The following is a 21,430-nucleotide window of genomic DNA, read 5'->3' as shown; positions in this document are numbered from 1 at the left end:
TGTTCCTACACTTCCCACTGCTTTAAGTATCAATGTCCTTGCACTTGGTATGGGCGACCTGCATTCTAACTCATCTTTTGTCAGGTGAAAAGCCTTCTAATTTCCTTTTTTGACAAGCAGGTATGATCCATAACCGCTAAAACACTAGGTCCATTTGTTATTGCAGGAAATTATGTAACTTAATAGAAGTTACCCTGTAAAATATGTGAATAACAGGAGTTTGGCTGTAGGTAAAAGCCAGATATATTCAAATAGAAATAAAGTTCACACTGGGGCAGTGGCAGTACTTAAATCACTGAGTCAGGTTACTGAGAGATAGATATGGAGTCTTTTGAACTGGGGTCCAGTGTCCTTTTCAAACACTGTTCTGCTGCCAGTCACTGGCTTTGATGTAGAAGCCCTGGTGTGAACTTTGCTTGCCTGTGCTATCAGGAAGATCATGATAATCATAATGGTCCATTCTGGCCTTAAAATCCCTGGCAAGTAAAGCAGTGAATCTGAGTATGAATTTTTCAACACTGACACTAATGTCTCTTCTGCAGAGCTGAGCTGTGGAAATACTTGACAGCAGGTGAGCTCAGCAGCTCACACCAGAGTGTCTGTGGAAAACATTCCAAGCAAGATTATGGCAAATTATTGCCTTGCATCATGTTAGGGATGTAATCAATGAAGTGCATTATTTTCTCTTGTTCCAGCTGTTGACAGCAGAAGTATGCTCCCAGCCCACTCGGTGCCTGGCTCCCCTCTGATTTTGGGCAGGCTGGAATTACTCTAACTAATGGAGTAGCTCCTGGCTTTTGCGTGTGAATGATGTGAGACTCCAGCCTCAGGGGATGCAAAAAATGAGCCATGTTTTCCTCTAGTCTTGCAATACAGGAGAAAGATGTGTGCATAATCACAGATAAGGACATCCATTTAATGTGAGATTTAAGCACACCCAGATTGAGGAGATAAACCTGTGACTAAGTCTTAGCTGTGTGTTGAACCAGTTAGTGATGGACCCAAGAGCCCCTACACCTACAGCATTAGAGGACAAAGCGACACAATGCAACAGATGTGACGTGGGAAAGATAAACCTTACTGAGCAAAGACATGGGTCCCTTATGGATTGCAGCATGCGCCAAAATAGAGTGCTGCCACCTGCTTCTGTTCTGTATTTAATGAACATTCCCTGAACAAAAGAAAAGGATGAGCAAATCATTATTAGATGAGGCAGAAGAAAAAAGTATCTCAGGACACAATCATCTCCTTCCCCTGCCTCCTGAGTGAAGTTACACTTTTTGGTTAATAGGATAACAGCAACAGCAATCCGAACTTCCTATCAGACTGCCTCTGTGCACCTGAGCTGTTACCTTAATCCTCAACAAAATGGGAGTCTGGCATCTTGTTCTCAATTAGTTCTCAGCCTGGACATCAGAGAATGCCAGGTAGATAAGCCATTGTGATAGGGAAAACTAATAGCATCGCTATATGTCCTAGTTCTCTGAGCCCAGTGACTGGTAGTGGCTTGCTCATTTTCTGAGCATGTGGTTTGTGTTGTCATTTGCAGCCATTTATCCTCTTCTTTGGTTGGTAGTCAAACGATCTATCTCAGACAGGTTTTATGTGGGATTTTCTTGTCAAACCCTGCCTGCAGCATCCTGGAAGGAAAATTCTCGGAGAGGTGAGGATGAAAGTGCCACCTCACACAAGGAGGCCTGAGGGACCAGCAGAGTGCCCAGGACACGCAGTGCCAGGTTGATGGTTTTATGAGAAGCTTGGCTAGTGCATGTGTTCTTCCAGTGTGTTGTTCTGTGATGCACTCATAAAACAAGGGTGTCCTCCTGCTTTGTACAGCTGACCACAGCAGCTCTCACTTCAGAGAGAGCATTTTGAGCTGGCAGAGGGAGAGATAAAACATAGAAGTTGCTTTGGGCTCCAGCTTCTAACACTGCTTTGGAGCTGAATCCTCCTTGCCCATTCAGTCTTGGCATGCTTTTTACACAGGGTGTCCTGATTCTCCCTCCCATCTGCTTCAAACATGGGATTAGGCAAAGCATTCAAAATCAGGAACAGCCACCAAAAAAACCCCTTAGCCACTAGATAAACAAACCCAGGCCTTCCCAGGGTGAAATCAATTCCTGTTAGTATTCTGTGCCATGCAATAGAAGCAATTCCACTCAGCCCTGCCTTAAATGCCGCTATATGTCACACTTTGCAGAAACTGATAGTTCAATTTTCAGCATATTGATTTCCAGTTAAATCAATGGTTTTGAACAAGTTCCCCTGCCCAACCAGCAGAACAGACTTGAGATACCCCGTCTGCAGCAGGGCTGTACAGAGAGGCCTGAAAAGGTAATTGGGGTTGTAGGAGATGGTGTTCTGCTGCTCACACACGTAGCATAGCTGAGCTTCAGGACACAAAGGATGCTTTGCTTTGTTCATTAAGGAGCTCATTTGTGTAGGAGCAGCCAGAGGTCTGGCCTAGTGGGAGCTTAGGGTTGTGAACAAGGGAATGTGTTCGGTGACAAATGTGTATGCAGCATTTTGAACAACGGATGAAGGCCAAAGGAGGAAAAGAGCTATTGAAGTGTAAGGGAAAATACGGCAAAAACCACAAAACAATTCAGGACTTCTTTCCAAGATGACCTCACTGTAGAGTGTAGTAGCAAAGAGAAGCCAGTATATTGGCAAGGAATGGTGAGGAAATCATGCATGCTGCCTGTGTCTGCAAAGTTCATATGAACTAAACCCCTCTCTTTCACCTCTGGCATCACCCCAACCAACTGAATGTATATGGTATAAATGCCCTTATTCACATAGTCTGAATATACATACCAATTTTGGCACCAACCTACAAAATGGCAAGAATAGTACCTTCCTTACTCTGTCAGTACTCTGAATACTAAATCCTAAAGGAAAAGATTTGCAGGGATTTAGATAAGATCTGAACATATTGCCACAAATCAAGGCAGGCAAATACAGTTTGGAAGAGTCATTGTTTATCTCTGTCCTGGGTTCAGCAGTAGCAGTCATGTTTCTCCTTCTTGGTAGCTGGTGCAGTGCAGTGTTTTGACTTTCAGCTCGGGAACAGGGCTGATAACAAGAATGTTTTGGTTTGGCCAAGGACTTTGTGAGCCTCATGCTCTGCCAGGGAGGAGGGGGAGCCAGGAGGAAGCAGAGACAGGACACCTGACCCAAGTTAGCCAAAGAGGTATTCCATACCGCAGCACGTCATGCCCAGGATGTAACTGGGAGTGAGCGGGAAGGGCTGAGACTGCGGGGTTGGAGGAGGTATCGGTCGGAGCTTGGTTGGGCCTGGGGGGCGAGTTATCGGTCGGCTGGTGGTGAGATGATGTATTCTCTTCCCTTGTTATTTCCTTTATCATTATTATCACTGGTGGTAGCAGTAGTGATCTGTGTTATACCTTAGTTACTAAACTGTTCTTATCTCAACCCGTGGGAGTTGCATTCTTTTCGATTCTCCTCTCCGTCCCTCCGAGAGCAGGGGGAGGGCAAGAAAAGGGGGGGAAGTGAGCGAACGAGTTACCTGACTGGGTTTAAACCACGACAGTGCTTTGGGCATGGATGCAAATGTTCTCCGTCTGAAAATGCCCTCCCTGTCTGCCTCAGCACTGTAACCTCTCCTCACTTGTGCTTTTAAGGTCAGTGTTATTTCCGTGGTGGTCTATCGACACTGCCTACCCCAACCTATGGGAAATGGCCACCAAGGGCAGGGGCAGACCCTTGAGCATCCCGGGAACAGGGGCTGCCTGGGACCAGCACCCCAAAGGCTTCCTCTGGAGGATGCTGGGTGGAGGGGTGGTAGAACCCCCATGTCACAGTGCCCACAGCGGTCACAATGCCCTAGCATGGGATAAAAGGAGCACATCCTCCTGTGCCCCACTGACAGCCTGCACAGCTTCACTGCTGGGACAGTGACATCCCAGAGGAAGTCTTTGAGTTGCTGGTGGAATTACTTTGAGAAGGCAGAGGGAGGAAGGCTGTAGGGTGGTCAAGGAGCTGCAAGGGCAGCTCCTGGCAGGGCCACATTTGAAGTTCTCCTGATGGAGTGAATTCTTGCCTCAGCCTTCTGTCAGCAGCTCCTCAGGAGATGAAAACCACCAGCTTCAGAAGCTGCCCAATGCCATTGGGCTTTTTCAGCTGAATAGCTGTGGGAAGACTTTGGAATACCTTCTTGAGAAGCACTGCAGAGCTCACTGACCTCATCCCCTGCAGAGCCAGGGGCAGCAACCGTAAGAAATGGGGTGCCAGTGGTTTGGAGCACCCACTGGTGCCCTGCCAGGCATGGGAAAGATTCTTGCTCCAAGGCCAGGGGCACTTTCCCATGCTTGGAAGCTGCTGAGATGCTGGCTCCAGGTTGAGGGAGAATAATGACTGGGCATCTCCTGGGAGGCACGACCAGCCGCTGGCTGGGCTCCTTTGGACCATTTTGGCTGCTCGTGCACCACAAAGGTGGCTCTTGTGCTCCCCATCTCGGGGAGGAAGCTGAAGCAAAGAGCTCTGCTGGTCCTTACATTGAGCAGTTGCATCAGTGCTAGACAGAGGAAGAGGACCTCATGCTGAAGTGCTAATACCTTGTTCTGCAAAACCAAGTTATTCCATACAGGAAGAGCAGACAAGCCTGTAAGATCTAGAGACAACAGTCAAGTTAGTTGTTATAGCTTGTATAGTTACTTGTAACTGTATAGTTAATACAGCCCTGGGACAGAAAGTCACCATTTTTCCTTACTGAGGAGTACATTTAGCCATAAGATGCTGCAGTTTTTCCTCAGAAGAAAGCTGCCTGAACACACCTTAAAGTTTGCACCAAGTGTGCTACCATAAAGCAATCTCAGGTTGGAGTACCGGGATAAATTAATCACTAGCCTGGCTCTGACCCCACACTCACAGCTAGTTGCTAAGTACCATGCTGGATGTGGGTGCTCAGCACAGCAAGCAGCAGCAACCCCAGAGCCCTGGGCTGGAACATTTAAGTTCTTGTTTGGTTTTTCATTTTGAAAGGAACATAGCAAAAAATACCAAACGCTCTTAATGGCCAAGGCTACACTTTGTCAGAACACAATGTAATGAATTAGAACAAGACTGGCAAGATTAACTACCACCAGGAAAACTAATCATCCTTTCAGGTTAGACCTGACTTTCCAGATCAAAACAAGCTCCTTGAAGGTCTTCCTCTGTCACCTCTGCTTCCTGGCTGTGAGTTGCTCCCTGCTGCAGGCCAGGAAGCTCCCCAGGCATCTCGTGGTGATGCTGGTGGCTGTTTATCATCTTCACTTGCCCTCTTGTTCTCACCTCTGTCTCGAAGCCAATGTTACATCAGAGAATGAGTAACCCCCATTCCAGGTGCTTGTAGTGAAGACAACGCAGTCAAATAGCCCTTCTTGCCTGGTTACACCATTGCTTTGCCAGGGTACCTCTGTCCAGAGACTATGAAGAGATAGCTTTATAACTGTCTGCTATGCACAGACCCCCTCCTCTTATTGGAGCCTTCTCAGATTGTGGAGAGGGGGCAGCTGGTGAACATTCCCATATAGGACATTGCTAATGACTGTGGTCAGCTGAGATTAATAACAAGGTGTAGCCAGAGACAGGCTGGGCAATTACTGAGGATTGCTTTTAGGCATAGGGGACCTTATCTAGTGAGGTTTGTTGGTGGAAAAGCAGAAACATGGGCTATGGAACTTGTCTGTTGTGTCCCTTTGACAGTGAAGGGAAATAGGTGATGTTTGAAAAGGGGCTTATGAGGATAAGTGAAGTACCTGATGAGACAGCTGCTTTTCCTTTGCCACTGGACAAACTGGGAAATATAGCAGGTATAGGAGTTGCATAAAGTACTCTGGCTGCATTCAGGATGGCTGGAGTTCAGATAATGTCCTTTTCATTCGTATGCTTCTGTGCTATGATGGGTAATATTTATCAAGCTTCATTGACCATCTTGCCTGAACTTTGAGCATCAGTTCACCTCTTTTCCTCTGCTTTGTGTTTCCTCTCTTTCTGTATGAGCAGTCTGTCACAGGAATGTGCTTTGTAGAAGTTTGTTACTTCTTTTCTCTGCACGTCCCCTCTGAAGGTGAGTGGTGAAGTGTGGTGTAGTTGTGTAGTGCTGTATCTTTAACCTTTTAATCTGTGTGAGGTTCCTGGGTACAAAACAATCTCCTAGAGGATGAACCATTGTCTGCTGTGTGCTACTGTTGTCTCTGCTTAGGCCCCTTATGGTATGTGTGGGGTGGAAGTGCCGAAGTGGTTTTCATGTGCTTGGGAGACTTTCAGGGGAGTGTGCTTGAGTGGCTCATGAGGTAGGCTGGGAAGCAGGCATTCCAGAGCAGGGAATGTCTCTTTTCCTGGCTGCAGAGCAGGTATATGCTCATAGGTTCAAGACCAGTCAAGCAGTGTGCCAAGGAAAACAGCAAGGAGCTAATGGTGGGATTCCGACAGCTGTGAAATTACACAGAATAGGCTGCAGCCTAATGGGCTTGTTAGGTTAGATGCAGCCGAAAATCGTTGGTGTACCTTGAATCACTGCTGTTGGGAAGGCACAGCATAACATCCAATGTACCAAGCTGTTCCAGATCCATGGTGACTTTGCATTGTACCAGCTCTGGCAGGGCTGCTTTCTTGGGCAGTTTTGCTCCACAGGCATTGTCCTATCCCTGCATCCTACCCTCTGAGCCCTCCATGTGCTAGTATTGCTGGGCTGAGAGGCACTGGGATTATTTTAACAAGTATGTATGAAAGTATCCATGATACTTTGCTATGCTCTTACATATATGCCTTCAGCAGAGTTCCAGCTCAACAAACCCAGTTTCTCTCTGTATCTTGAGACATATCAGTGCAATCAGCATATTTCTTAGTAAATAAAGGAGTGCGACTTGCTCAGTGGGGATTAAACTGAAGAACTTTAATCTTTCTAGTTTGCTTCTTGGGCTCATGAGAGGTCCAGGGCTGTCCCACTCAGTGGCTGCTTTCTTGTCTTTCCATGTTCTTGGGTGTTGTAGGGAAATCTTTTCTGGAGGCAGGTTTGAGCTCATTGCCTCAGAACTAGTGGAGCTGACAAGCCCGAGCAGCTCACAGGCTGAGTCTAAGGTTGAAAGCCCAGAGGGTATTCAGACAGACATACGGAAGCATTATGGAATAGGCGCCGGAAGCCAGAAGCCTTCCTCCTTTTCTGACCTATTGTTACTGTAGTTGCAGGGGAAAAGGCAAACTCCACAGCTCCGGTCTTTGCTTCTGACCAGCTCTCCAGCATCCCTGCAAGGAATTTCATTTTAGCTGGATAGATTTTTAGACTTTAATTTTCCTTGGTTCAGTTTGTGACCCTCCAACACACCTGAGCTCATGGAGCACAGACAATTTGCTGCTTTTCTCCACACGGAAAGGTACATTGCTGAATTTCACTTGCGAGTTTTAGACCTGGATATTTGCGGTATAAAGGAAATACTCATGAATGTTCTTTTGAACCAGCTCTGCATAATGCTAGAGCTAGGATTCAGAGCTTTTTCCACTTATTTTCCAATCATTTGTGGAAGATGGGCTTTTTGTTCTCAACAAAGTTTGGTCAAAGCGTTTTGAATGCTTAGAGTCCAACTGCATCTCTGTGGCAGCAGGCACACAGTGCTGGGTCCCATTACAAGCTGTGGTCTTCCTTCTCAAACCAGCCAGGAGCAAGGTGCTTCCATCTTCTCATTGATGGACAACCTGCAAACAGTAAAAGTGACCAGATGGGTTGTGCAGAGTTAGGTCAGCTCTCAGCTTAAGCCCAAATGGGCTGGAGGTGAGGGTTGGTAACTCTGATTTTACTGGTTTTACAAGAGATTGGTTTTCCTGGCCCATGTTGTGCTTCCCAGGGTGCGGGTCAGCCTAGGCAGCTCTAAGCTTGCTGTCCCCTCACCTCCTAGGCAGTATTGAACACAGTTTAACATACTGGAGGCACAGGGATGAGGGGACCCCACTCCCTAGGCGAGAAGCACCATGAATAACACCTTGTTACTGAGACTCTCCTGCTGCTACCGCTCTCTGTAGCATCAGAGTTATTTATAGAGCCTTTATTTCCTTTCCATCTCCTGCTGCCTCTTGCCTGTTTTGTGGATCCCAGTGCTTTTCTTTGGTGTATGCTGAGATCAGGAGCAAGAGCCTGCTTCACAGTGCTTCCTCAAGTGCTCCAAAACAAGTGGAGAGAAGAAGCTGCTTCTTTAAATGGCAGAATCCTCCCCACGCCGTTTCCATTAACATGAAGCTGGTTTTATAACAGATATTTGAAACTTTTAGATATTTGCTGGCCAGGTTTGAATCTTGCTTTTAATTCTCTGGCATCATTGTCTAGACCTTCGGTTGCTCCCAGGACTGTTTCTAGAAGCAGGATGTGTTATCCCTGTTCTCACCCTCCTCCAGTGCAGGCAAGAAGCAGTGCTGAGAACAGAGGTCACTGAGCATGTTGTTAAAACTCTTCCATTTGCCTGACAACTAAACAGGACAGACCCAAAAGCAGTGACAAAAACCACAACTGCATTGGCATTGAGGAGACGTGGTGCGACACGCTGCAGGATGCGCCATTAGTGTTTGGCTGAAGCAATGCTAATCCGGGCCTGACAAATAGGCAGCCCAATTACTGCAGCTATTCCACGGAAGTAATGGGGAGTTTGGGAATGGGACTGATGAGCGGCTTCCTAACAGACTAATGAGCAGCCTGGCTGCTCTCCATCAAAGGCCTAGTGGAAGTTGGTGCAAGACCCCTGGGGTTGTACAGGAGGAGAACATGCAGACCCAGATTTGTCCAAATATAGCATTAAAATACAGCATGAACTGAGTGGAAGCTTGTGCTTAGCCTGTGGATAAACCAATTTAGTTGTGACAGGTGCATGAGAATCAATACATTCTCAAAGGGGGCTGTATTTGTGTTGTACAAAGGACAAGGAATAGATTAAATGTATATTTAGGAGAGCCATTTTATACTTAATGCGTCTGGGTGACTTGGAGATAACTTTTGTTCCAGCTAGTGGAGGAAGCTGCCAAGAAAATCAGCCTCTTGGGGTTTGATTATTGAGGAAGAACAGACAAAAAGGGAGAATAAGAGCTGTGGGTGAAAAAGCAGGTATTGGAGGTGGTTTAGGACAAGCTGATGAGAGACAGATGAGGAGATGGACAGGAGCTAAAGAGGACTTTAGGGAGAGCCTGGGGATGCATGTGGAGCTGAAACCATTAATCAAGGATTTATATCTGCTGTCTCATAAACAACTGATAACTGTCATCTCCATCCCTCTGTACTGGATGTCCACATGATCTTTAACAGCTTCCTACTGCTCCTCATCATAGGTTAACTGAAGGACGGGCTGTGGATGCGAACATCCGAATCCTGCTGATTAAATGTGAGAAATTCAGTCCTGCTGGACTGTAGGGTATTTTCTTTTCTTCTCAGCTTTTAATTTTTTAAGGATCCATGAGCTGAGGGCATTGGTTAAGTTGGCAAAGTCAAAATCTCAAAAGGAGGCACCCTCTATGCATCCTAAATTCCCTTCTCTGATTAAGCATGATGCGATTCATTCTAATGAACGATTCCTGTGCATGCAAGAGCTGACCTGCAGCTGCTTTTGCTCCCTCCCTGTGCTCCTGGCACTGTGGGCCCTGCAGGTGTTGGTTTATCATCTCTCTTGTGTGGCTGGGCACCATGAGGTTAATGGCTGATTAACTGGGATTCAAGATATGTTTCTTTGACTGGCAGCTATTACAGCATGCAAAATGTGTTTGAGAATGATGTCCTAAGATGGCTCAGAATTGGAGCCCCAGAGGATTTAAGTAACTTAATATTCTCCAGGATGAGTAAAATAGTTGCTATTAATTATAGTTATTCAAGAGACGATTGGAAAAGCATCTGTCAAATAGTACATGTAGTGGAAGCCTGCCCAGCACATGGGTTAGGTTAGGTCCCTGCTTAGAAGTGCTGATGATCTTTCCTAATCAGCCTCTGATTTCTTCTGATTTCTTGAAACGTAATGATCTTGCTGCACAGGCCTTTATTTCTGAGTGATCCCTTGGAAGCCCTTAACTGTGTGTTAGCAACCTGGGAGGAGTGACTTGCTTGGAAGTGGCTGGGTGATGATCTCAGAGGGATGTAGAGTAGGGTAAGATGTTTTGCAGTGCATCATCAGTTGCTACTGAAGTGATAACATGAATCCCTTGCCAGTCTTCCACCGGAAGCAGCAGTCAGATCCTGCCTGTTATACTTTTGATGAGGAAAGTTGCAGTGTCTTGGAAGTAAGCCTATCTGACTGACATATTTTGCTTCAGCTGCCAGAGTAATAAGTTACTTCTGCTCAGAAACAGAGTTGTAATTATTCCTAATGGTGTCATGTTGACTTCCTTCTTGTACTGCTAAGTAAAAAGCTGGTTTCTGTAAACACAGAACACCAAAACCAATTAATAATAAAAAGGATGACTTCTGCAAGTGTGGACCTGAATGAAGAACGTCGAAAGATGTGTGAACACTTATTCCAATCAAAATAACAAATTCTCCAGCAAGTTATTTCTGATCCTTTCAGTCTATTCCTCATCAGCATTCACAGAAGTAGAAATTGTTTGTGAGAACTTCTGTAAGAAAAGGAGCGTATGAACATTAATGGTAATTACAAGAACTGACATGCAACTGTATATGCAAAATATGCCTGTCATGGGGTCTTGGTAGACTGCGCAGTTTTGCAACATCTCTAGTGACAAATGTGGGTACAAACGTAATACCGGGTGACTGATCAAGCCCTCCAGGCAATAAGCAGCTAAGATTCAAACTAAATGATCTCTGGGGAAATCTTTGGCTTGATCTCTTCTTTGCCTGCAACATTTAGTTCAGAAGTAAATATGCATTTTAGTATATTTACTAATCTAGATTTTTGTAGGCTGTTAGAGTAGGCAGTGGAAATAACACCTACTGACTTCAACAATGTCAGGTTTTCACCTGCAACTCTTCAAACACAACTTGTGAACGCAGTGTGCCAACAAAATAGAACCAAATGTATTGGTTATTCCTGTGACTGCACAACTGTGCAGAATTTTATACTTGTGCCTGGGACTGTTGCTGCTTTCAAGTAGAAAATGAAATAAAAATGAATAGGGCGAAGCAATGACTCTCTGAACAGATATGCATTAATATAAGTATAGAAATCAGCTGCTTAGAATTCAGGATTGTTTTCCTGTTTTGCATGAATCTCGGATGGGCTGACACCAGAGTGTTACTGTTTCTGTTTCATCCCCCTCCCTCTCCTACATAGGCAGTGGTGTGATCATCCTGATGATGAGGTGCTGTTAGTAGTGAAGGTTCTGTTAATCTGTGTGTTATTAATCCTTTTACCCTAAGCATCAGTACTGCACAGGGTTGCTTCTGAGCTTCTAGCTTAATCTGAATTAGAGATGGATTTTTAGTGAGATCTCTGCTTAGCCAGCTTGGGCTGCTCTCTAGTTCTGGATCCATGCATCCTCCCATTGGAGTGCATTTGTCAAAATAATTGGGGTTTGTTTGTTTGTTTTAAACTATACTTGGACTTCTTTTCCATATTGAATGAGGTGGTGACCAAAACTGATTTGTTTCATTTCATTCTGAAAGAGTGCTAATAGCTTATCTGCATTACTGTTTCTGCTCCTTTATTGAATAGCCCACCCTTCCTGTCTTTGAACCTACAGGCTCCAAGTTTGCTGTCTGTGGATGTGTTGTGGAAAAATCAATGGGGTATAAGGATTTGGAAATATTTGCTTGACTCTGAAAGCTGTGGTTCATGGGTCCTTTTCTCTACAGTTCCTTGGGAAGTAGAAGCAGGAAGAGGGACACACTGAAGGTGGTTGGAGTGCTGCCACCTTTTAGTACAAAAATTAGGGAGAGCTGTTGCCAATACTGAGAGGGGAGAAAAGGGGAGAAAAGCCTTTTCAATAGCTAAATAGCAGTGAAAGGGCAAGCTCGGATCTACCCTGCTTGACAAGAATGTTATCCAGTGTAGTTGCTTTTCTTTCTTCGTCCTTTGTGCACTCCTCCTTTTTGTCAGTTCTTTATTTGCCTGTTTTCATCAATGGTTTTCATCCCATAGTTTGTCATGTTTGTATCTATGACGAATGTGACATGAAACTGCTTACAGCATCACACGGCCTTGAAAGAGGATGCTCTGATGCTGCTTTTAGGAGGAGCAGTGACTTAAATCAAAGATGTGTAGCAGCTGAGCAGGTTGTAGAAAATTGCTTGACATAGAAAAATGACTTGTGTCTAAGTGTTGCTTGTCTTCTAGCACTCAGGAGCGAGGATGTGAATTGAGCTGGTTTATCAGTCACGCTAAGAGTCAGCGTAATACACAATTAGACTTGAAACGCTGCTGCTTCCTCTGTGCACTGTTCAGGGACAGAGAGAGATAAAAGGAGCAGTGTGCCACGTCTGTGTGCGGCTTTCCTTCCTATGACTGTGTGTTTAAATATTTCTGCTGAAAATTGGATGCAGTTTTAACCCATAGGGAAGGCAGACGCTATACAGACAGGTCATATGAAATTGTCTTCAGTGCTTTTTACACAATTGAAAGGACGTGGGACCAAACTGGAAATCTCACTTGCTTTCAGAAGTAAGTTTCTTGGCAGGGATAAGAGATGACACCTAGAAACACTCTAATGTCACCTCCCAGACTTTGGGATGGGAGGTTGGCATGCAAATATCTGTAGGATGTCTAATTCCTACAGAAGCTCATTGCTGCATCTTGTAGGAATAGAGGCAGTGTGTTATTCAGGAAACGGCTCCTGTCCCCACAGAGCACCTGTACAGCACCAGGCACTGATTTGTGCTGGGGTTAATCCTTCACTGAAGAACGTACTGGAAGTTTTCAGGGTGGGCTAAGTGGCTCACTGGATGTGGAGGTGCTGTGAGCAGCAGGCTGCAGGTAGTAGTGGGTGCTTAAGGTTTTTAATAACCATTTTCAGGGTTGGTAATGACAGCAATATTTTATTAAGTGAGCAACCCTTTCCTTACTCTGTAGGTTCCAGCTTATAACTGAGAGTTTAGTACTATAATTATACTTTAAAATACATTCAAGACCTGGTTTTACAACTTTGAGAAGTACTTTCTCACAGGAGTAGGTTCCTTGACTTTAAAGACAATGGTCACATAAACAAAGATGCAGAATCATCTCTTAAATCTGGATTGCAAATGCAGCATGCAAGGTATTGGTCAGATGCTGTAATTTTTGTTTCTATACATGTTATGTGTGATTGCTTCTGTCTGAGGATAAGAGTACTGATAGTGAATAACTGAGAGGAAGCTACAAAGGAAACTTGGTTGATATTCAAAAGACAAGATGCCAAGATCTGACATTCTTCATCCCATATAAGAAGACATCTAATAACTCATAAGTGAGTGTAAATGTCATATCACTCCTAAACCCTTATGCATTCTCTCTCAACCAGAATAATGAATGATTACAAATGTTCCAGTGCACGAAACGCCGACAAAAGTGAAGCATGAAATTAAAGAATTAAAGTGGAAAATAATGATAATGTTACCATGCTTTGCTTTATTAACACTTACCACCTGGAAGGATCTCAAAGCTCTGTGGGCAGGATGGCTGCTTGCTGGCTCCAGGCAAATCTGGCCACACATACACAAATACTCATACATTACTTACAACTGTTGGCACAGAATAGGATGTTTTCTAAGTCTTTGTGGACTTGCAAGGAGGCAGATGTAGTATTCTGGAGAAAATGAAATGCTTTTTGAAGGTTTCTTTGCACAGTTGCAAGCACTGGAAAATAAGTGTGGGCAAAATGCAGAATAGCTTTTTTAATCACTGGACTCCAGGAGCTGAATCATGTAATACTCCCCTTAAAGTCACCAAATGGAGGATGCTCCATTTTCTGGAACATCCTAAAGATCTTCTGCAAGGGTTAATGGAAAAGGGAACATCGTCACTTCTCAGTTGTCCTTATTTCTAGCTTTGTATACTCTGTGTCCAATACTCTGCTGTGCCTGAAACATATCAGACATATTCTGTGCTTGAAATGTCTGTGTTAGCGTTTTCACTCTTTTTCAGTCCATTTCTAGTTTCCTTTGGGGATTTGAATAGAAGACACAGTTACTGTTGTTTGTCGTATTTGTGATTTCTTTTTTTTTTTTTTTTTTACTCAAGCTGTTTCGTTTTGTTTCACCTGGTAACTGAAAAATGTTCATCTGCAAAATGTCTTAAAACACATCTGAAATCTGTGAAATAAGGGTGGTTTTAAAGCTGTTCTTTAGAAGCTTAGATTTCAGAATGTTGGGTCTGCTCCCTTTCTGTGCTACCGATGAGCTCTGCTCCTTTTAAAAAGTAACAAAGCCAAGTGGTACTTAGGAGAAAGTACATGTTTTGTAAATCTCATGAAGGTTAAATACAGAGACTACGCAGAGGCATCGTAAACCCATCTCCCAGTGACATGTTGTGGGATGCTGGTACCTAACTGCAGGTTGTCTGTAAAAATCATCTGCCTTGCCATACGTTTTAAAATGAGTATTTCTTTGGGGCAGCAGTAACTGGGCTAAGCTGGCTTCTGGGACAGAGGAAGGTGATCCTTATACGTGTCTCAGCAAAAAGCATCTAACGCTTTACAATGACCATATGCTCCTGAAGCCTTGCTCCTAAGGGTCCTTTGTTTAGAATAAACACTCCTGGGCAGATATCCTCATAAAAAATGAACCAAGCAGTTATCTCGCGTCAGCACTTACTGCAGTGGCTGTTACTGTGTTTTCATGTGTGCTTGTATAATGCAGTTGCCATACAAAGAATGGAAAGGGGGACATTATCCCCAGGTAGGTCGTAGAGCAGATCCCAGGCTCAGCGGCAGTTCAGCTGCACGTGGCGTGTTTGCTGGCGGGGGGTGACTGGGGTGAATTGTGTAAGTGTGGCTTGGCTTGTGAGTCCTCCCTGATGCCGTTGTGTTGTAGGAAATAGTAGGGAAATTCCACAGGGCATAAATAAACCTGGTTCTTGGAGTAGCTTCTCTAATAACATTTACTTCCAGCCCTGTAAGTTGCTTTTTACACGAGCAATATACCCCTTCATTTAGCTGTCTCTGTTGCCAATGTTCTTCCTCTCCAATGCTCTTCTATTTCTGTGTCTGTCACTATCACAAGGCATTTGCTTCCATCCTGCTTTTGCATTGTGGTGTCATCTTGGGGCACCTCTTCCTTTTTTGTTTCTTTTCTTCTTTCAGACCTGTGAAACCCACTGTCCTAATTCCCTTCTTCAAGAGAGGAGGTTGCATTCTACATTACACTTTCATAATGCTGGTTGAGGGGCAAGAGCCAACTTGTAGCCAGAGATAAGGAGGTTCACTAGGGGCTGGCTGTGCCAAGCTGTTTGGCTTCTTGTCCTAGAGCAGGAAGAGGAGAGGTGCAGTTAGTGGAAGAGGGAAAGGACTGCAGAATTCCTGGCAAAGCAGAATCCAGAGAAGTGAAAGAAAAGGGCTGTAGGTAAGAGCAGGCAGCAGAAGCCTGGGACTTGGACTTGCAAATGTCCTGGAGTGTGGGAATTTGTATTTAGGATCCTGTCCTGAGCGTTCTTAAAGAAAGAATGACTAATTGTGATGTGATGTGTTGTATGGGTACAAAAAGAAAGGTGGAAAATCTATTTACAAGCATCTGCTGTTATGTTCTGTGCCCCTGTAAAGCCTATGTCCTAATCTTCCAGGTTCTGTGCAGCAGCACTAGGAGCAAGGCTTTATTTGTGAGCCTGTGGAAATCTGTGCCCACAACGGGCTTCTTTAGTAATGGGGCAATTTCTAGGGACTCCTGTCCTTGCTCAGGAAAACCATGGAGAAATCCTTTCATCTACCATGAAATCAATCTGTCAGAAACAATCAATCAGAATCACCCCCAAAATTATTCTACTTTATGCTCTTAAATAATGTAGGATTTTAACATGATTTCTGTAGAACATTAGTAGTTATTTCTTAGTTTCTTATGTCTTTGCCATTAGTTGAGAAGCGCAGGGATTAAAGCACCTGAATGACCTGCCTCTGGTTCACTCATTTTCCTACTTCTGCTTTAGGGTTTGATGAATCCATTGAGTAAACATGTGATAACAGGCAATAGGCACAACTTGTGTTATGGTTCCATGCAGTGGCCTGGTGAGCCGCATGGCTTCATGCCGTTCTCTTGCTTAGAGGAAGTATTATCAACAGAAAAATTTGCGGGGTGCGATTTTCCACCTCTGCCCCCAGAGTGGCCAGAACTGCTCTAATGCTCATGCACACAAATGTTTGTGTGCACGGCATCGAATTCATGGCAAGGGCGTTTTGTTTTTCCTCGGGAGCTGGTGCGTCTGAAGAGCTGTGCTAAGTTCCCAGCATGGATTATGGCTTTCATAAACCAACAAATTTTTCCAGAAGAAGCCCTGCAAGAGCACCTTGACCTTATTCCTTCTCCTTGCCTCACACAGGGAGCACTTTCAGAATTCCCTGTGTATACCTGCTGATAACCTGTTGTAACTGATGAACAAACTCCCAGGGGCTGGCAACAGTGTTGTTTATAAACAGAAATTACAATATATACTAAATCATTCAAGAGGAAATAATTAGCACAGCAACTAAAGTAAATGCATTTTATTGTTGTCTCATTATAAATGCTTAACTGCTTCCAGCAAAGTATATGCAGATATAAATATTAGATACCTATTTAAAAAGCCTTACGGGAAAATGGACAAACCTACAAATTAAATCCATGCTGTAAATTCCACAGTGGTTCAACAGAGGTTGCCAGAGCAGTCACTGTACACTAATATTTATTGCAGATGATGCCTTTCTGCTATAGATGGTGAACTCGGTGAACTGACCTCAATTTCTCGTTGTGATGCTGGTCAAGTCTTTTAGAAAGAAACAGAAAATTGTATTGATTATGCAAAATGCTCATAAAACACTCTTTATGGGGGAGAGCTGGGCGCATTAACACAATAGGCTGCTGGGAATTAGCAGAAAACGGAAGCCCAAGGAAGGATGAGGGAATGGTTTAGAGCCATCCCAGCTCCAAAGCATCAGCAATGTGTCTCTTGAGAGCTATAGTTGAGGATAAGTCCATGTCCTTTTCTCCTGGAGCTCAGTGTTCTCAACTAGCTGGTGTCCATCAGTGGCTGACCCAGAGCGGGGACTCTCCTAATGTGCTGTGACGATAACATGGCAAATGGTCTGCACTGGACTGTGTGAACGGCTGTTCTCTGTAGTGGAGCAGTGCATGGAGGGTACCTCTCTCTCACAAGATACCACAGTGGCATTCAAGAAGTGAAAATTTCATTTTAAAGAAAGAGCTTCTGATTCTTTGCCTCTGGAAAGCAGACTGTCCATGAAAGTATATGTGCAAGTGCCCAGGAAGAAGCAGAAGTGCCAGTCCAAGTGTTGTTGGTCTGGAGGAAAAGGGAAGTGGTGGAGAGGTCTGTGCTTTGGCTTTGCTATCCCCATTGAAGGGACTTCTGTCAGGAGCTGGGGAGTGCAGAAATACTGGCGGATGCTATGTGTAAATGTGGGGGAAACACCTGTCTCATGATGTACTATCAATGCGCTGGTTTGGGGGCTTGAGCAGGCCTACCCATGACTAGCTTATAGTAGTTTATACCTGTAGTCTCTGTGCTGCTTCCCTTCTGTCAGGACCCAGTTCTTATGGGAGACTGATGCAGCTTTCCTGTAACACTCCTCAAGGTAAACACTAAGCTCAGATCTTGTTAATAACTTCTAGTTACCAAGAGGGAAACTGAGGCATGCAAAGGTGGCATGAATTGCTCAGGGGTATTCAATGACATAAAGACAGCTTCCATGTGCTGAACATTCCTTTAATCAGTGCTCCATTTCTCCTGTGCACAGTGTTTAGCAAATAGTTGGAGCGTGCTTGCATCATTAGCTGTTATAGGATGCTCATGAACAGTCCTTAAGGAATAAGTCATAAACCAGCTTGGTACCTAATGTATATCTGTATTCTGATTTTTGGAAGGGAATCCAATGGCCAGACTGTCAGTCATGCAGATTGAAGTCTACCTGGTACATCTGCCCCTCCTCCTTATATGCCTCATGCCCCTTCATGAAGAGAACACTTACAAAGGTTAATGCCAGTGCTGTTGAACTCATGGCTCTTCTGAAGCTGATGCAAGGCGGGCCACTGCAGCTTTAATTTTTGTCTTTGAAAGGCCCAAAGGGAAAGAGGAAAACAAGCGCAGATAAGCAAATACATTAGCCCTAGGCAGTGCTTGTCATTTGTCTTGGTGAACCCTGTGATATCTGATGTTTCACAGGTCCTGGAGGTAATGTGACTCTATAAAACCTTAGCTTTATGACAGAGGGATCATACCACAGGGTAGTAGAAACACTGAAGCTTATGAAGCTTGTTTTTATTGTGAGTGTCCACATGATTCTACCCCTACTCAATGTCCTCTCAGGCTTATCCTCCTGACAGCTCCAGCACTGTCCTTTGTCCTGTAGCTATTAGCAAACCAAAGAGGCTGCTTCTGAGTGTGGCTTTGCTGGTCGACTGGTGAAATAACGGGGATAACAGGTAGTTCAGGCTTGTTTTTTCTCATGGATTCTAGGTTTTTCTCTTTCCTGCTTGTGATTTTCAGGAGAAAAGAGGTAATTACATACCTACAAACATCTACTCCGCTGTCAAACTTCACTAAAATTGAGACAACTGTTTTGAAAGATCTGTGGAAAATTGGGCTGGAAGGATCAGCATAGGCAGCATAGCTACATAGGTCCACTTTCCTTAGGAAACTAGGCTAAAAATATCTTAGCAAAGGCTCTAACAGTTCATCAATGCAAAGTATGCACCAATGGACCATGATTAACTATCACCTCAAGAGGTGTGCTTTGTACTGTGTCCTTTGGCGAAAGCCGAGTTGACAAAGTCTCTCTTGGTAGTGTGACAGCTTTAGGGACATACTGTTGACACTGGTGTGTTTTCTTCCTATTCTACCTCCCAGTCTACAGTTCCTCCTCTGATTCATGTGCTGCCAAAGCAGCTTTTTAAACTTTAGATGTCAAGCTGGACACAAAATGTTTTTGGAATAGGGAGGTTTTAAGCTGAGTGCTCCACTTGAATGCTAGATGGAGCGTTCTGAACAAAATTGGAAAGTAGCTTTAAAAGTTAAAGAATTCAAAGTCCCTTTTTAAAGATAGAGTGGAAAGTATTTCATTGGTTAAAAAAGTATTTCTTTAGGAAAAATGAACTACCATGAGATCATTCCTGACCATGAAGGATGAGGAAATCTGTGAAATCCTGATTGTAAATCTCAAGATGGTGCTCAAACTGCCTTTGAACTCTGTGGGAAGAGTCCCAGGCTTTGCCTGAAAGGAAGCAGGACTTGGGTTTGTTTGGCTTTTTCCTTGTTCTTGATGCAGGAGATTGTGTCTTGGTGGAAAACTGTGACAGTTGAGAAGTGCAGCATAGTAAGAGCTGTGCCAAAGGTTAACGCAAGTGTTAAGCCTTCTGTGCTTGGACTCAAGCCTGGAAATTGCCTCTTAGCTATATGGATGGTTACCAAAGGGAGATAGATTATGGAGATGGTCATGATTCTGTGGCATAAAAAGATAAGCAAGTTCTGATAATGTTTTCTCTGCTCACCTGTGCAGAGGTTTCCTTACCAAGCTGCTCTCAGATGGTGTAACAGCAGGCAAAACAGGATTGAAATGAAAATAAAAGACTAATTTTGAAACATTAAAAAAGCAGCGCATTGATAGCTTTGTAAGTAATTCTAGTGAGCAGGATTCCATAGCGTGTGATCATACTGCATATAGTCCTTTTCAATAGCACTTATGTCAAATTTCAGTGATTGCAACATATCTGAGAATATAGACCTGGGATAACGGAAGGTGATCACACAGGGTCGTGCAGTGTGCTCTGCATGAAGAGGGGATCTCCCTCGGTTCTTTTCCTGCAGAAGTCTCCTCTGCTTTTTTTCTGCGTGCTGTCCTTGGCAGGAGGCAGGTTCCCAGCCTTGGATGGACATCAGACGGGGATCTGGTGTAGGGGTTACTTGGGCTCGTTCTCAGCTCTTTGCAGTTCTGGGAATGCAACTGTAACTGGGAGGCTGTATTTTTAATTGTGTGTTTGTGAAGCCCTTTGGTATGAGCAAATTAACTTTGATCTCAAGCTGCCACGTGAAAGGCTTTTGCCTGGGTCAGGTGGAAAAAGTTCCCTTAAATAACTAGGATGAAGAAAAACAATGGTGCTGGGGGCTAGCAGTAGTTCCAACATCAAAGGGGCAGAAACACAATGAATCTTCAACACTAGCTTAGGGTAAGGAGAACTTTATGAACATTGAGGGGGCACTGGCTCAACGCATTAAGACCAAACCTCAGTGCAAAAGCTGAAATGATAATTGTGAACAACTGTTGACAATTGTTTGCTGTATTTCTCCTATTATGAGACAATGCAAAGGAATGACAAAACTTGCTATGGATTATTGTCCTTTCCTGGCATTATCTGTATGGTGATTAATGGTTGTATCCTCGCCTACCTGGGCTGCTTGTTTACCTGGGTGATCAGCTCCTCCTCCTCCTCAGTTGCTTTAGTTCTTTTTCTTCTTTCTTATATCAGTGCCCATAAATTGATTCAGCAAAGTGCACATGTTGAGGTCTCTGGTGTTTCAATTAATGCTGCTGGTTGCTATATGGAACTGAGGCAAATGTGTTGGCTCATGCCAAATATGCAGTTCTGTTCAAGGAGTACTTAGAGGAAAGGTTGTGTTTGCATATGAGATGTCTAAATACTTGGTGTAGAACAACACATGAAACAGGATATGGAATAAAACAAGTGGTTTTTCTGAGCTACTTGAGACCATACAATTTGATTGGGGCAATCTTGCAAGAGTTGGAGATTTTTAAGGACTTGTAGCAGTATTTCAAGAAGTGGCCCCTTAAGAGCTATTTCATTTTTCATCATGTCTAGATGTAAGCAAAGTGCTGCTTTCACTAGCATGCAACTATTGTCTTCCCGAGCAGAGTTAAATCAGACAAGGTTCTCATGAAATGGAAATGTATATAAAGGAAATAGTTATCAGACAGTGCTCATGGAGGAGTTCTAACAGATCAGATGAAATTTGGCACTAATGAAGGATTCTTTAGCCTTTGTTTTACTTGACCAAGGCTAAGAGCTGCTTTCTACCCACTAGCATCAAGTAATCAGGAAAACACTTCTAATTAGCAAAGAAAGGTGTTTCATGGTAGGAGATGGTCTCATGTAGACTGTATATTACCTACACAGGTAAAAATATTGTAAGGTTCAGAATATTTTCTTGCAGTTGAGAAATGCCTGCTTAGTGATTTCACCTACTATATTACTGTATAGCAACTCCTGTGAAATAGCAGTAAAGACATGCTTGTGGAAGGCTTGGCTCCTATTTAGATCTGCAAATAAGCATGAGAACAGTGGAGCAAGCGGTGTAATTTCTCCCAGCTTGGTGTGGTC

General features: G+C 44.0%; 1 long non-coding RNA gene across 1 annotated transcript; it reads right to left on the bottom strand.

The window, feature by feature from the left end:
- Window positions 1-10,266: 10,266 nt before the first annotated feature.
- On the bottom strand, window positions 10,267-21,094 carry LOC134156193 (uncharacterized). Its single transcript, XR_009961847.1, has 3 exons — window positions 19,819-21,094; window positions 13,541-13,704; window positions 10,267-10,584 (listed from the first exon to the last, which is right to left on the bottom strand). It is a non-coding gene; the product is annotated as an uncharacterized LOC134156193 (long non-coding RNA).
- Window positions 21,095-21,430: the final 336 nt, after the last annotated feature.

The sequence above is a fragment of the Pezoporus occidentalis genome, unplaced genomic scaffold (genome assembly GCF_034315485.1).
Source record: "Pezoporus occidentalis ecotype Australia unplaced genomic scaffold, CSIRO_AGI_Poc_V1 ctg83, whole genome shotgun sequence".
NCBI classification, from domain to species: Eukaryota; Metazoa; Chordata; class Aves; order Psittaciformes; family Psittacidae; genus Pezoporus; species Pezoporus occidentalis.
The sequence above is the reverse complement of the archived record's forward strand: the minus strand, read 5'-3'. Positions and strand labels throughout refer to the sequence as shown.